Below are 13251 nucleotides of genomic sequence, written 5' to 3'. Positions count from 1 at the left end.
ACAGAAGACCTCCCCTGGAAGCCTTCCCAATTCCTGTGCTGGGGGAGGCTGGTCTGGACTCCTGTTCCAGGCTAGCCCAGTCTTTCCTGTTCAGTCAGCTCATTGTTACCACCAGCTTGGCTATTGGCTCCTTTCTTTTCGTTTCTCTTCGCTTTCTACCCTTCCCTTCCTCTCCCTTCCCTTCCCTTTCCTCCTTCCTTTCTCTCTCTTCTTTTCTTTTTTGTTGTTGTTTTGTACCACTGAGCTACATCCCAGCCCTTTTATTTTACTTTATTTATTTATTTATTTATTTTTGAGACAAGGTCTTGCTGTGTAGCTCAGGCTGGCCTGAGAGTCACTCACTATGTAGCCTAGGCTGGCCTGGAACTCATGATCCTCCTGCCTTAGTCTCTCAAGCTGGAATTACATGAATGGGCCACAACACCCAGCTGGTTATTGTCTTCTCAGACTATAACCCACAGGAGGACAGGCCTCAACCTTATTTGCTCTCTTCTGTGGCCCCAAAGTCAACACACAGTAAGTTCTCTTACAGTCATAAATGAGTGAACAGACTTACTGGGCAGGAGGTGTGGTTCAGGCAGTTGAGCACCTGCCTAGCAAGTGCAAAGCCCTAAGTTCAAACCCTTGTGCTGAAAATAATGTAAACAAACTCAGGGGAATGTCCAAAGAGTTTCATAATCACAGATAGCAGAAGTAGAAGTAAAGTGAATGTCAAATTTTGCTTTGAAATCAGGAAGAAACTTCTAATAACATAGACTGCCTTGTGAGGGAGTGGGCAGGGTTTATCAAAAAGGTTTGCAAGAAGCCTGTGTGAGGAACAGACTACAGAAAGAATTTCAAACTGGTCTCAGGTTGTGAATTCCCAAAGTCCCAGGCCATCTGGGCTGTTGAAGAAGTCACAAGGGTGTCTTTATGGTGGAAGAGAAGGGGAGGAAGTAGATTTTTTATTTTTTTATTTTTTTATGTGAAGAACTTACTTTTAATTCTGGCTGGCTGAGCAGAGCTGGTCAAATTCACCCATTCACACTTCCCTCTCCCAGCCCATTCTTCTCAGGCCTGTGAGAAGCCATGTGACTGACACTAGTGACACCTGGTGGCTAGTTGAACTAAGACAAACACAGCTGTCCCTGTTCACAGCTGAATCCCAGAGCCTGGTACCAAGCCTGGCACTCAGAAGGCCCTCCCTTTGAGGAAAGCAAGAATGAATGAATGCAGACTAAATAGAGGAGGAGGAGATTCTGTCTTTTGGGGCATAGAGATCCTTCAGGGGACAAGCTGAAACTGGAGTTTTTAGACCCTAGGCCCAAACTCTTGGGATTCTATATGTCAGGTCCACCACTCACCCCTGTAGTCCAAATAAAGAGATAGTAATGGTGAAGGCAAAGAAGATTTATTATCTGGCACAGGCAGCCGTGGGAAGAGGCAGAGTAAGCACTCAGCTCGTCTTCAGCCACCTTCGGGGTACAGACATGAACTACAGGGTTAAATAGACAAAGAATTAGAGCAGGGGGCAAAAAGTATAGTTAAACAGTCCCATGTTCTAGTTGGTCATTATCTCTGTCCTTGCTCTCTGGAGTTCTGGAGAGGTTTTATCACTGTCATCACTTGAGGGGAGCAATCTGGTTCCCATGAGCTGATGCTCCTGCTCCAGGGTGCAGCCTCTTAATTGCCCTCATTGGAGGGGTAGTTTGTCCTGCAGTGCTCCACTGTTCCTGAGGGGTAGTTTCTCTCCCTTGTCATAAAGGTGTTATCAATCAGTCCTGTCCTTCCGTGATTCTGAGATGGCTGCAAGAGAGAATGACTCAGAGCAAAGGACAAGTATAAAATGGAGGCAGGGATGTCAAGCTTTTCTCCTGTTTTTAATTTGTAGGTCAAGGAAGGAGTCTGAGGTTTTCAGCAAAAGCAGTATAGTACCTGTTATAAAAACAGGGCTGCAGATGGCTGCATCTACTCCAGGATGTACAGATAGGTGGGCTTCTATCTCTCTCCTATCTCCCTCTTTTGTGTCCGTCCTGTGTTCTGGGGGCACCTGTGAGACTGGGAAAGGAGCTATTTGGGGAAAAGACTGAATTTAATTATAGCTACTCCTATATCTGGGCTTAATCGTGCTCTAGAACTATGACTAGAGACCAGTGGACTGGGTTGGAATTGACTGAGCAACACTCCTTGGAGAAAGGAGCTTAACATTCATGAGGTCCTGGAGAGAGAGAGAGAGAGAGAATACTATAACAGAGTCAGCGCTTCCAGCTCCAGGTCCTTGAGCCACAGCATTTCACCTCTAAAACAGAATCACAGAGGAAAGAAGCAGTTGGTGTGGAGCCCAGAGGAGCAAGCCCAGCACCTTAGGCTGGTAGGCAGAGAATTATCATCACCAGGACTCCCCGGATACACTTTCCTTCCATTTGAAGAGCTGTACCACTGTCAGTCCTGAGCTGAATGTGCCCCCAAACAACCCACCAGGTACCCCCTTCCCAACCACTCTGCTTTGTATCCCTCTCTGCAAGTGTATGGGCTGGCTTGCCCTCTCAGTGCCTCAGTTTCCCAGTCTGCAAGGGATTGCTTGAAGTATGAGAGACTAAATGTCAAGTGGTTAGAACAGTGTTTGCTACATGATAAGCATCCGATAAAAATCATAGCTGCTATTCACATTGTTATTCTAAGCCAGGTGTCAGTGGCTCACGCCTGTAATCCTAGCTATTCAGGAGGCAGTGATCAGGAGGATCGCTGTTCAAAGCCAGCCTGGACAAATAGTTTGCAAAACCCTATCTCAAAAATAACCATCCCAAAAAGCAAAATAAACAAGGCAGCTCAAGGTGTAGGCCCTGAGTTCAAACCCCAGTACTGCAAAAACAACAACAACCAAAAAAATTGTTATTCTAGTTAAGGTCCAATTCAAATTCTTTCCAGAATCCTCAACTAAATATAAATGGAGACATCCTTGAAAGAAGAGGTCAGGAATGGCCCAGGATGCAACAGTGGTCTGTGTTGGCTGCAGAGGACATTTGTCTTAGCATCTTCCCCAGAGGCTTGGCAATGGCTGACTCTTTAACAGAGCCTGGCTTTTGCCTTTCATTCCTTGAGGCTATCATGAGTTATTTGTCTGGACTGAGCTTGTACTAAAAAAAACTGTGACAAGGAGCTGCTGGAGTACACAGATGCCATCCCCAGCTGCCCTAAATGATGTAGGACTCAAAACTCCCAGCAGAGAAGAATAAGTCGTGAGACCACCAAAAAAGGAGATGATACTTGGACCCAGGCTCTCCTAGGAATCCTCGGAAGGAAGTGTGCCCTGAACTAGCCCCCTAGGGCTGGCACCTTGGACTGGAAGAACCCACTACTCCCCATTCTCCTCTATCCACAGGCCTGCCTTTTTCTGGGTTTTTCTTCTTTTCACCCCTGACGCCAGGTCCTAGAATTGCCTTAAGCTTAGACTATGACCAGATATTCACTCATTCAATATTCAACAAGTATTTATTAAACCCCTTCTTCTATTAGGCACCTCACTCTGTGAACAAGATAGACTCAGCCCTCACCATTTACAACTTACATACTGGTTGGGCAAAAAAGCAGATAGGCAAAACTCCACTAGATTGAGGGCTGTTGTATGCCCAGAACTTCACAACAGCAGGGAAGGGACGACTTTTAAATTTAATATGTCAGAAGCAGAGGAGGTGTCATTTTTCAGAAAAGGAGTCCTGTGTACGGAGGGAAGAAAACCCTGGTAGGTTTTTTTTGTTTTGTGGTACTGGGGCTTGAATTCAAGGGCCTCCTCCCACTCTACCACTTGAGCCACGCCCCCAGCCCTTTTTGCTTTATTTTTCAGATAAGGTTATTTTTCAGATAAGGTTTCATGCTTTTGACCAGGCCAGCCTCAGATCTCCATGCTCCTACTTCTGCCTCCCACCTATCTGGGATTACAGGTGTGAGCCACCTCAGCAGGTTTAAGTACACTGATATTCTTGAGGAGCTGCAAGAAGAGGGTTTCTACTATGCTGTGCTAAAACAGGTTCCACTCTCAGGGATTCTGATATGGTGGTTTAGGGTGGGGACACAGAATCTGTACATTTAACAAACTCCACCTATAATTTTGGTGCAGGTGAGATTGTGGATAACATCTGAGGGTGGCATTGAGGAGAATGGGCTGGTTGCAGGGGCCAGGCAGTAAAAAGACTGGTAGGTCGGATGCAGGAGTTTGATCTTTATACCAAAGGAGGAGCACAGAAAAGCATTAGCCCTAGGAACAACAGAGTCTTTACAAAGATCCCTCCTCCATCTGCAGGGCAGAAAATGGGTTGAAGAGGGTCAGAAGTATAACCTGGAGTGGATGTTGGTGTGAATTAGGAGAGACACAGTTGGAACACAGAGAAGCGGTCGAATTGGAAGTGGGGAACATCCACAGGTTCCCCTCTCCTTATACATTGGCCTTGAGATGTAAGAGATGGGATGTAACATGAGGGTGGCAGAGAGCCAAAACGTGGTTGAAGTCGGAGGAGGGGGAGGAAGGGATCGAAGGTGGAATCTAAGAGGTCTGAGAGTGACAGCTGTAGGACACAGGCTGGAAGGTGGGGAAGGTACTGCAGGGCTCTTGGTGACGCCAGATGTCCGGGACCTCCAGTCGGAAGGCCCTGCACTTGAGTGGGACTGGGTCTCCAGAGGAGACACAGGCCGGACAGGAGCAGCCAGTCCTCAGATGACTCCATCCCTCTCTCTCCGCCCCTTGGTGACCCGCCCGTGGCGGGTGACTCCCATTCCCGGCATGCCTCCCGGCGGTGACCTCATCGGGTCCAGGTGCTAAGGCCAGGCCTTCGCTAGGGGGCGCTGCTCTCAATCGCCCGCTAGGCTCGCGCGGGGCCAGGCCTGGAGAGACGCCGCGCTGCCAGCTCTGGTGCCACCCACCAGGCCGCAGGTCCCCGCCTGCCAGGGCGGCCACGGCTTCGGGGCTGGGATCCCTGGCAGGCTGACTTGCACTGGCTCATGTCTCTGTGCTTTTGCACGCTTCTCCCAGCGTCCAAGTCAGAAACCTGGGCTTCATCCATGAGAGCGCTTTCATCCTCACACCCACGTGCAGGTGGACGCGGACTTTAGTGTCTATTCTATCTCTGAACATTCTCAGAGCTTTTCCCTGATCCCCACCCCCGCCCCTTGTCATGACGATTAAAGGAACAGGCTCCAGGATCAATTCATTTCTAGCTGTGACCTTGAACAATCTTCCATACCTCAGTTTCCTTTAAAATTAGATGGAAATAATTCTACCTACCTCATAAGATAGATGTTTATTTAGAGACAGAGTTTCACTGTGCAGCCCAAGTTGGCTTTGAACTGGAGATTCTCCTGCCTCAGCATCCCCAGTAGCTGGGATTATAGGCACAGCCTCCCCCCTCCCAACATTCACTATTTTAACACTTCTGTGTTGCTGGAATACACCCATGGGCCCCAAACTGTCTAATGGCTTCTGCCCTCATAATTTAGTCCAAATCTTTGGTGTGGCCCTTTCAGTCTCGTTTCCTATCATTTCTCATCTCTTTCTCTGCTGCAACCTCTGTGCTTTGGCCTAAGCACCTTTCTCCCACCTTCTTCTCTACTTGCCCAAACCCTCTTCATCTTTTAAGACCCAACTCAAAAGCCTTCCTGAGATGGGGGTGTGGTTCAGTGGTAGAGCATGTGCTTAGCATTCTGGAGGCTCTGGGTTGTATTCCCAACACACACACACACACACACACACACACACACAGACACACACACACACACACCCCTTCCTCTCACCCCACCTTCCCTACCTCAACAAAATGATCCCAAAGTGTTAAGATTCCAGAACAGCCATTATCACCAATAAAATGTAAAGACTAAGGGAAAATATAGCATGACATTCTTTCTTCTTTATCTACTAGCTCCACATTTGAGCATTCAACTAAACACTGATGAAGCCGGGTGTGTTGGTACACACCTATAATCTCAGCACTTGGGAGGTTGGGGGGAAGGGGAGAATCAAGAGTTGGAGGCTAGCCTGGGCTACATATTGAGACCCTATCTCAAAAAAAAAAAAAAAAAAGGAAATTGGATACCGGTAGCTCATATCTGTAATCCTAGCAACTCCGCAGGCAGAGATCAAGAGAATTGCAATTCAAAGCCAGCCTGGGGAAATGGTTCGAGAGACCCCTATTTTGAAAAACCCCATCACATACACAAAAAAGGGGCTGGTGGAGTGGTTCATGGTGTAGGTTCAAACATTAGTACCACCAAAAAAAAAAAGTGCATCTATGAGCTGGCGGTATGCTGTAGAGTACCTGCCAAGCAAGCACCAATACCTGAACTCAAACCCAGAACTGCCAAAAAAAAAAAAGTGTATATGTATAGGATACGCACAGACTTTATTTTGCAATGTATTAAGGTGCTATAAGTAATCAAAGCTGGGTGCTGGTTAGGATCACGCCTGTAATCCTAACTACTCAGGAGGCAGAGATTTGGGGGATCGATGTTCCAAGCCACCCCTGGGCAAACAGTTTTCAAGACCCTATCTTGAAAATGCCCAACACAAAAAAAGTTTGGTGGAGTGGCTCAAGATGTAGAATGCCTGCCTAGCAATTCATGAAGCTCTGAGTTCAAATCCCAGAGCTGCCAAAAACAAAACAAATCCCAGTAACGCCAAAAAAAAAAAAAAAAAAGTAATCTAGAGATATTTCAAAATATATCCAAGGAGATAGGGTTGGGCTATATGTGGATACTGTCACAAAAATTAAAATAAAGCATACAAAGAGGATATATTGATGGTTTATGGGCAATTCTATGCCATTCTATATAAGATTCTTATCTTTTCCACAGGAGGTCCTGGCACCAATTCCTCACAGATGTGGAGGGAGGACTATATTCTTGAGCACTCTGCTTTTTTGTGGTATGTGCTGTGGGTTGAACCAAGGGTCTCTCACATGCTAAGCTTGTGCTCTACCTCTAAAGCTATGTGCTTGCTTTCACAGATGAAAAATGTTCTACCCTGGGGTAGGGTGAGTTAGTGGTAGACGACTGGGGAGGTGAGTGAGCTGGGATGTTGAAAGAGAATAAGAAGGAGAAAAGGAAGGGAACCCTCACCCACAACCTCCTTAAGGTGTTCAGGCCCTGAGGTGGCCACCTCCCCAGGACCCAAGTCAGGCCTCCAGATAGAACTGATTTATGGGTTCTTGGAGGCAGGTGCTGTACAGTCATTTGAGTGGCATTTGCAGCTGATGTAACTGAGTTATCTGTTTCCTGGCATCCAGAGACAGACAGATGAGGCCAGCGAGATCTGAGCAATGCAGGCTGATGGAGGGTTTGTGCCGGCAGCCTCTGTGGGCACTGAATCTAGACTCCAGCAGACCCCCCCAGGGTCTAATATAGTACTCTAATATGCCCATTTCAATGTCCAGTGTCCTTCGGCCTGCCAACCTGGTCATTGAAAGCCTCTACTCCACTGGTCCCACTTCAGAGAGGTTAGGGGCACAGAATGAAAACCTCTTCCTGACCATCTCATATTTTCCCCTGTACTCAGCAACATGTGAGCCAGACTTGGGCAAGGCAGTGTCAAATTCACAGCCAGGTAGAACAATGTTATCCCTTTCCCTCTTGTGACTCAACTCACAGTGGGGGAGGCACATAAACCGTGAAGACAGGATGTGACATGTGCTGGGAGAGAACTGATTGGTTAAGGGAGCAGTGGTTAGAGGCCTGGACTGGCACCAGATGATGCTGTAAGAGTGCTTAGTGCCATGCATGACATAGGGAGGCTCAATAAATATCTACCTGAAGTTATTGTACAAGATGCCATTGAAGATGCAAAGTTCATCCTCTGGACTTTTTTTTTTTTTAATTATTCATTTATTCACATGTGCGTACATTGTTTGGGTCATTTCTCCTCCCTGCCGCCCTCCCCCTCCTCTGGACTTTTTGGAGGCTTTGCAACAAATGTGAACTATCCCCATTAAATCTGGGTAGCCATTTTTCGTAGTCACTATCAACCTAGTGAGCACACTCCCCTACACACACACCACACACACACACACACACACACACACACACGCATGGATAGCCTGGGTTCTCCACTTGAACAGGAGACAATAGAAAGGGGAGGGCAGAAGAAAAGGGTGGGAAGAGGACAATAGGAGAAAGACTGGCATCTCTGGAGGAGGTAGCTCAGGCCCCTGTAGTGTCAGGGAGTACCAAAGGGTCCACCTGGTGAAAACTGATCTCTGGGGGCTTATCTTGGAGATTCATTTACATGAATAAGGAAACATCAATTATCTGCATCAAAATGGAGATGGGGTCTCCAGCCCTTACTTAGCACTGCCAGGTCATGTCCCCAACTCTCCAAATGTACAACTGAGGGTACCAAAGAGTATCCAAATCAGGTCCACAGAAGTGCTCCTATCTTCTTTCTTGCAACTGTTTTTCCCTTTGACTGAAACTTACCAATGTGCTGTGGCTTCTCACTCTGGAGTTCACTGGGCTTTGGGATGACAGGAATCCATCCAGGGGCTAAAGTCAGTCACAGTTCAAGTTTTTCCCAAATACGGGCTTCTCCTTCTTCATTACAGAATTAATATATGCTCATTTGCAAATAAATTAGAAAACACAGATAAGCAACAAGAAATCTTTTACATAAGTTTGAGCTCAGCGTAGTAGCACACAGCTGTAATTCAGTGGGCAGAGGCAAGAGAGAGTTTCGAGAGTATGAGGCCAGCCTGGATTACATAATGAGCTCCAGGCCAGCTTGAGCTACAAAGAGAGACCTTGTCTCAAAAAAATTAATAATAAACTGGGCACTGGTGGCTCACACCTGTAATCCTAGCTACTTAGAGGCAGAGATTAGGAGGACTGAGGTTCAAAGACATCCCAGGCAAATAGTTCATGAGACCCTATCTTGAAAAAACCCATTACAATAAAAGGACTGGTGGAGTGGCTCAAAGTGTAGGCCCTGAGTTCAAGTCCCAGTACCGCAAAAAAAAAGTAATAAGAATGTTTGAGGGTGGGGGGTGCATAGCTCAAGTGGAGGACTTGCCTAACAAACATAAGGTCCTAAGTTCAAACCTCAAAATGGAGGCAGGGATGCCAAGCTTCTGTTTTTAGTTAATTTGTGGGCCCAAGTAAGGAGTCAGTGCTCTTCAGCAAAAGCAACTTGAATGGCCCTTACAGAAGGGAGCAAACTTGATTACATTGCCAAAACATTGGCCTCTTTAGAGCCAGATTTTAGGAGTGGAGTTAGGAGATAAATCTATGAGAGGTGGGGAGGGATGGCAGGAGGGCAGAAGCAGCCAGCCTGGGTGTTATTCCTAGGGAGTTCTAGGATATAAAACTAGTAAATAACCATGGAGTCAGTCACCCCACTTGGGTTTCCCAAAATGATGTCCTCACTACCCAGGCCTCCCAAGGGATTCTTTAGCAGGAAAGGGAAATGATTATCACTGGGGAGTGAGGTGTAAGATTATCTCTATTTGGGACCAATGGTGCTAACTGATGACCCAAACCATTCCATTCTTCCAGCATTTGGCTTTTGGTATTTCTGTGCATTATCTAATACAATTCTCACTAGAGTCTGCAGAAGTTGGGGTTATCTTTATTCTCAATTTATGGATAAGGAAACTGAGACACAAAGGAACTAAGTGATTTAGCCAAAGCCAAAGCTGGCAAATGGTGGAGCCAGAGCTCTAAGATGCCCAGCTCTGTTGGATGGGTTGCCTGTGTTAGATCTAGACCTGGTCACCCTGGGAAGGAAGAACTTGACAAAAGAGGATTTTGTGGAAGTGGCCACTTCCACTGACCCTGGAGCAAGGAAGGCATTGACAGGGCCCTTTCTCAGCACTGGAAACCTTTGACCTTTAGGTGGGTTGGCTAGCAGGGGCATGAAAAAGGATAGAGGGCTGGCTGAACTGGGAGGGACTGGGAAAGCAATTCCTTTGTGACCCTAGGGGTGCCATGAATAATTAGAGGGACAATGATTGATGATGAGGGCTATTGAAAAATCCCAGTGGGTTGCTTGAGGTGAGGTGAAAGAGCTCAGAAAAGTACTCCAGATACTGGAGAACTAGGGGAATCTAAGATGTCAGGGGGAGAGAGAAGGGGAGAGTTTGGAAGTGCAGGTGGTGGGGAGGAGGACAGCATGGGTGTCAGAGCCCAGCAGAGGCTTTCAGTGTTCTCAGGGTTGTTTTGTTTCCTGGTCACTTGGAGCAGTTAAGGTCCTGAAGCCTCCTTTTCCTTGGAAGTAACAGTATCTTCCTCCCAAAAGTGTTACAATAGGTATGGTACCTAATAAGTCGTCAGTGAATGCTAGCCATTATTGTTACAAAGTACTTAAGCCATGGTCCTGGGGGTGCTAAGCGCTCAGTAACAGGGAGCCATTGTTATACATTACTTGGCAGCTGAGGGAGGCCCAGCCTTGACCCCCTCTAAGGGTAGAGTGAGCGATCAAAAGAAGCCTGAAGACCCAGATGGTGAAAGCCCCAAGCCAGCTTCCCAGGACACTGGGACCCTAGCCAGGAAGGCTTTTGTGATGATTATTAAGCTCTAAACAGGGCCCCCTCTCAAACTTGGGCCAACCATGCCCACCTGTTCCTACTCTAGAAAAGGTCAATAGTCCCCCTGGGGCGTTATGAATAATCCGGGTGAAAATGGGGAAAGCCCCATATCAAAGCCTGGCCAGGTGAGAAAGTCACCTTGCCTCCCTCTCACCCTGCCCCCACTGCCAGCACCTAAAATCTGGGTGTACAGAGAGAGAGGTTCTGGGCAAAAAAAAAAGGAATGGGAAGTGCTCCCAAGAGCCCCTTCCCCAGGCCACCTTCCCACCCTCACAGACACATAGACAGTGCCTGGAATGAGTGGAGAAAGAGAAAAAAAACTACAGGCGGTCTTAAAAACGAGCTCTGGAACTACAAAAGGCGCTCAAGTGAAGGACTTGAAATCTTAGTACGAGGGGTTGAAATTAGAGTACAAGAGGGATTATTTCCCTACTGACCATAGTAAGAGAGCTGCTTATACGGAGGTTCTGAAAACTTTTGTTGGAGATCACTGTGTATATTATTCAGCCATAGAGAAGGAAAATTAGGCATGGTAGAGCCCTCAGGAGACTGAGGCAGGAGGATCACAGGTTTGAGTCAAGCCTGGCCTATGTAGTGAATTCAAGGCCAGCCTGGAAACCAATTTCAAAACAAAAACAAAACAAAACATATATTTTCAAGAAAATGGATGGAACTGGAGAACACCATGTTAAAAGAAATAACCAGACTCAGAAAGACAAAAATCACATTTTCTCTCATATGTGGAGTCTAGGAAAAAAAAAAGTCTTGAAAGTAGAAGAACAAAGGGATTAAGGGAAGGGGAGATAAGAGAGGGTAATGGAGAGGTGAATAGCACCAAAGTCTATTACATGCATGTATAAAATGTCACAATGAAACCCATTATTTTCTCTATAATATTATATGCTAATAAAAATGTAAGGAGGAGGAGGGCAGCTATTTGGGCTGAGAGAGGTGGTGCACACCTATAATCCCAGGGTTTGGGAAGCTGAAACAAAAGGATCTCAAGTTTGAGGCCAGCCTTGGGCAATATAGCAAGATTTGTTTTTTTTAGTGGCACTGGGTTTGAACTCAAGGCCTCACACTTACTATGAAGGAAGGTGCTCTTACTGCTTGAGCCACTCCTCTAGCCTTTTTTGGTGATGAGTTTTTTCCAGACAGGGTCTATTTGCCTGGGGTTGGCTTTGAACTGTGATCCTCTTGATCTCTGCCTCCTGAGTAGCTAAGAATTACAGGTGTGAGCCACTGGCTTCCAAAAGACTGTATCTTAAAAAAGCAAAACAATTGGCAGGAGGTGCAGCTCAAATGATAGAGTGCTTGCCTAGCAAGCACAAGTTCAACCCCAGTACCACCAAAAAAATAAATAAATAAATAAAAATAAAACAAAACAAAACAAAAAGCTACCTGGTTAGGTTCCTGGTGCTCTTTATTTGCATTAGCTCAATTCCTACAATAATCCCATTGGGTAAGTGCTATTATTATCCTCATTTTACAAATAAAAATGCTGAGCTCAGACTAGGGAAGGCTCTTTCCTAACACCTTATTATTCAGCAAAATAAATGGCAGTGTCATTATGTCCATCCATTGGGCAGCTCGGTCTCCAGGACACTAACCTTCAGGGAGGACTGAAGTTTAGAACTTCCCATGATGCCTTTTAATGATTCTTATGCTAGATTTGCAGAATCTGGCCTCTATAGAGCTACCTCCAAGGATTATAGGTAGATGCAGATACTGTTTGTCACAGTTGCCATCAGCTGGGAGCTTCCAATGAGTTACCAAAAGGGCCAGAGGTCAATCAGAGCAAAAGTTCTAGGATTGCCATCCAGGGCCAGAGGCCTTCAAAAAAGTAGCTAAATGCATAGGGGCTAAATGTGTCCATAGGGATTCTCACCTATGGACGTAGGGATGAAGGAAGCAGAAATTGGACCAGCACTGGGGACTGGAGATGTAACTCAAATGGTAGAGCACTTGCCTAGCATATGGAAGGCCTTGGCTTTGATCCCAAGAAGTGGCCTTCCCCCCAAAAAAATACACAAATACTTGTTGGCAATAATGGCGCTGATAGGTTTCAGTTCTTACTGCACCCTTAAGCTTCTGTTTTCCAGGGTCACAGTCCTGCCTCAAGTCTAGCTTGAATCCTCCTTCTGCCCCAACCTCCAATCAGCATGAACCATAAGATCCTAACCAATCAGATCATGCTGAGTCCCACTGAGGGGCATTTAAGCCCCTGCCCCTCTCTCCCTCTCTCTCTTGGCTCTCTCTGCTCTCTCCCTCTCCCACCTGGCAATAAAGAATCTCTTGGCCAGATCACTCCTCTCCACGTGGTCACTTTTGGGGCCTATGTTGCCTTACATTTGGTGCCATGACTCGGATGGAGGCTCCCCACTAATCCTGGTGGGACCCCCATTCCAACTCACCCCACGACCACCCTGAGGACATGATTGGCCAGGACGCATCCTCCTGATCGCCCTCGCTCACATCCAACACCGGACATTCTTTGGTGAGTCCACATACCCTTATTGGGCTCCCTTTGCGGTCTCTCCCTTCGGTGTCTCTGGGGTTTAAACACCCCCCCTTTTCGCATATCTCTGGGACTCAGACGGTAGATCGGGATTCCCTTTCCTCTGTTCGGCTTGGGTCTATTTTTGTCGTCGGTCTCCGAAACCACCCATCTGCAAAGCCCGGCACTGGGTGACCCACAGCCTCCGGCCCCAGG

This window comes from Castor canadensis, chromosome 6, assembly GCF_047511655.1.
Source record: "Castor canadensis chromosome 6, mCasCan1.hap1v2, whole genome shotgun sequence".
NCBI classification, from domain to species: domain Eukaryota; kingdom Metazoa; phylum Chordata; class Mammalia; order Rodentia; family Castoridae; genus Castor; species Castor canadensis.
This window is presented reverse-complemented; position numbering follows the sequence as displayed.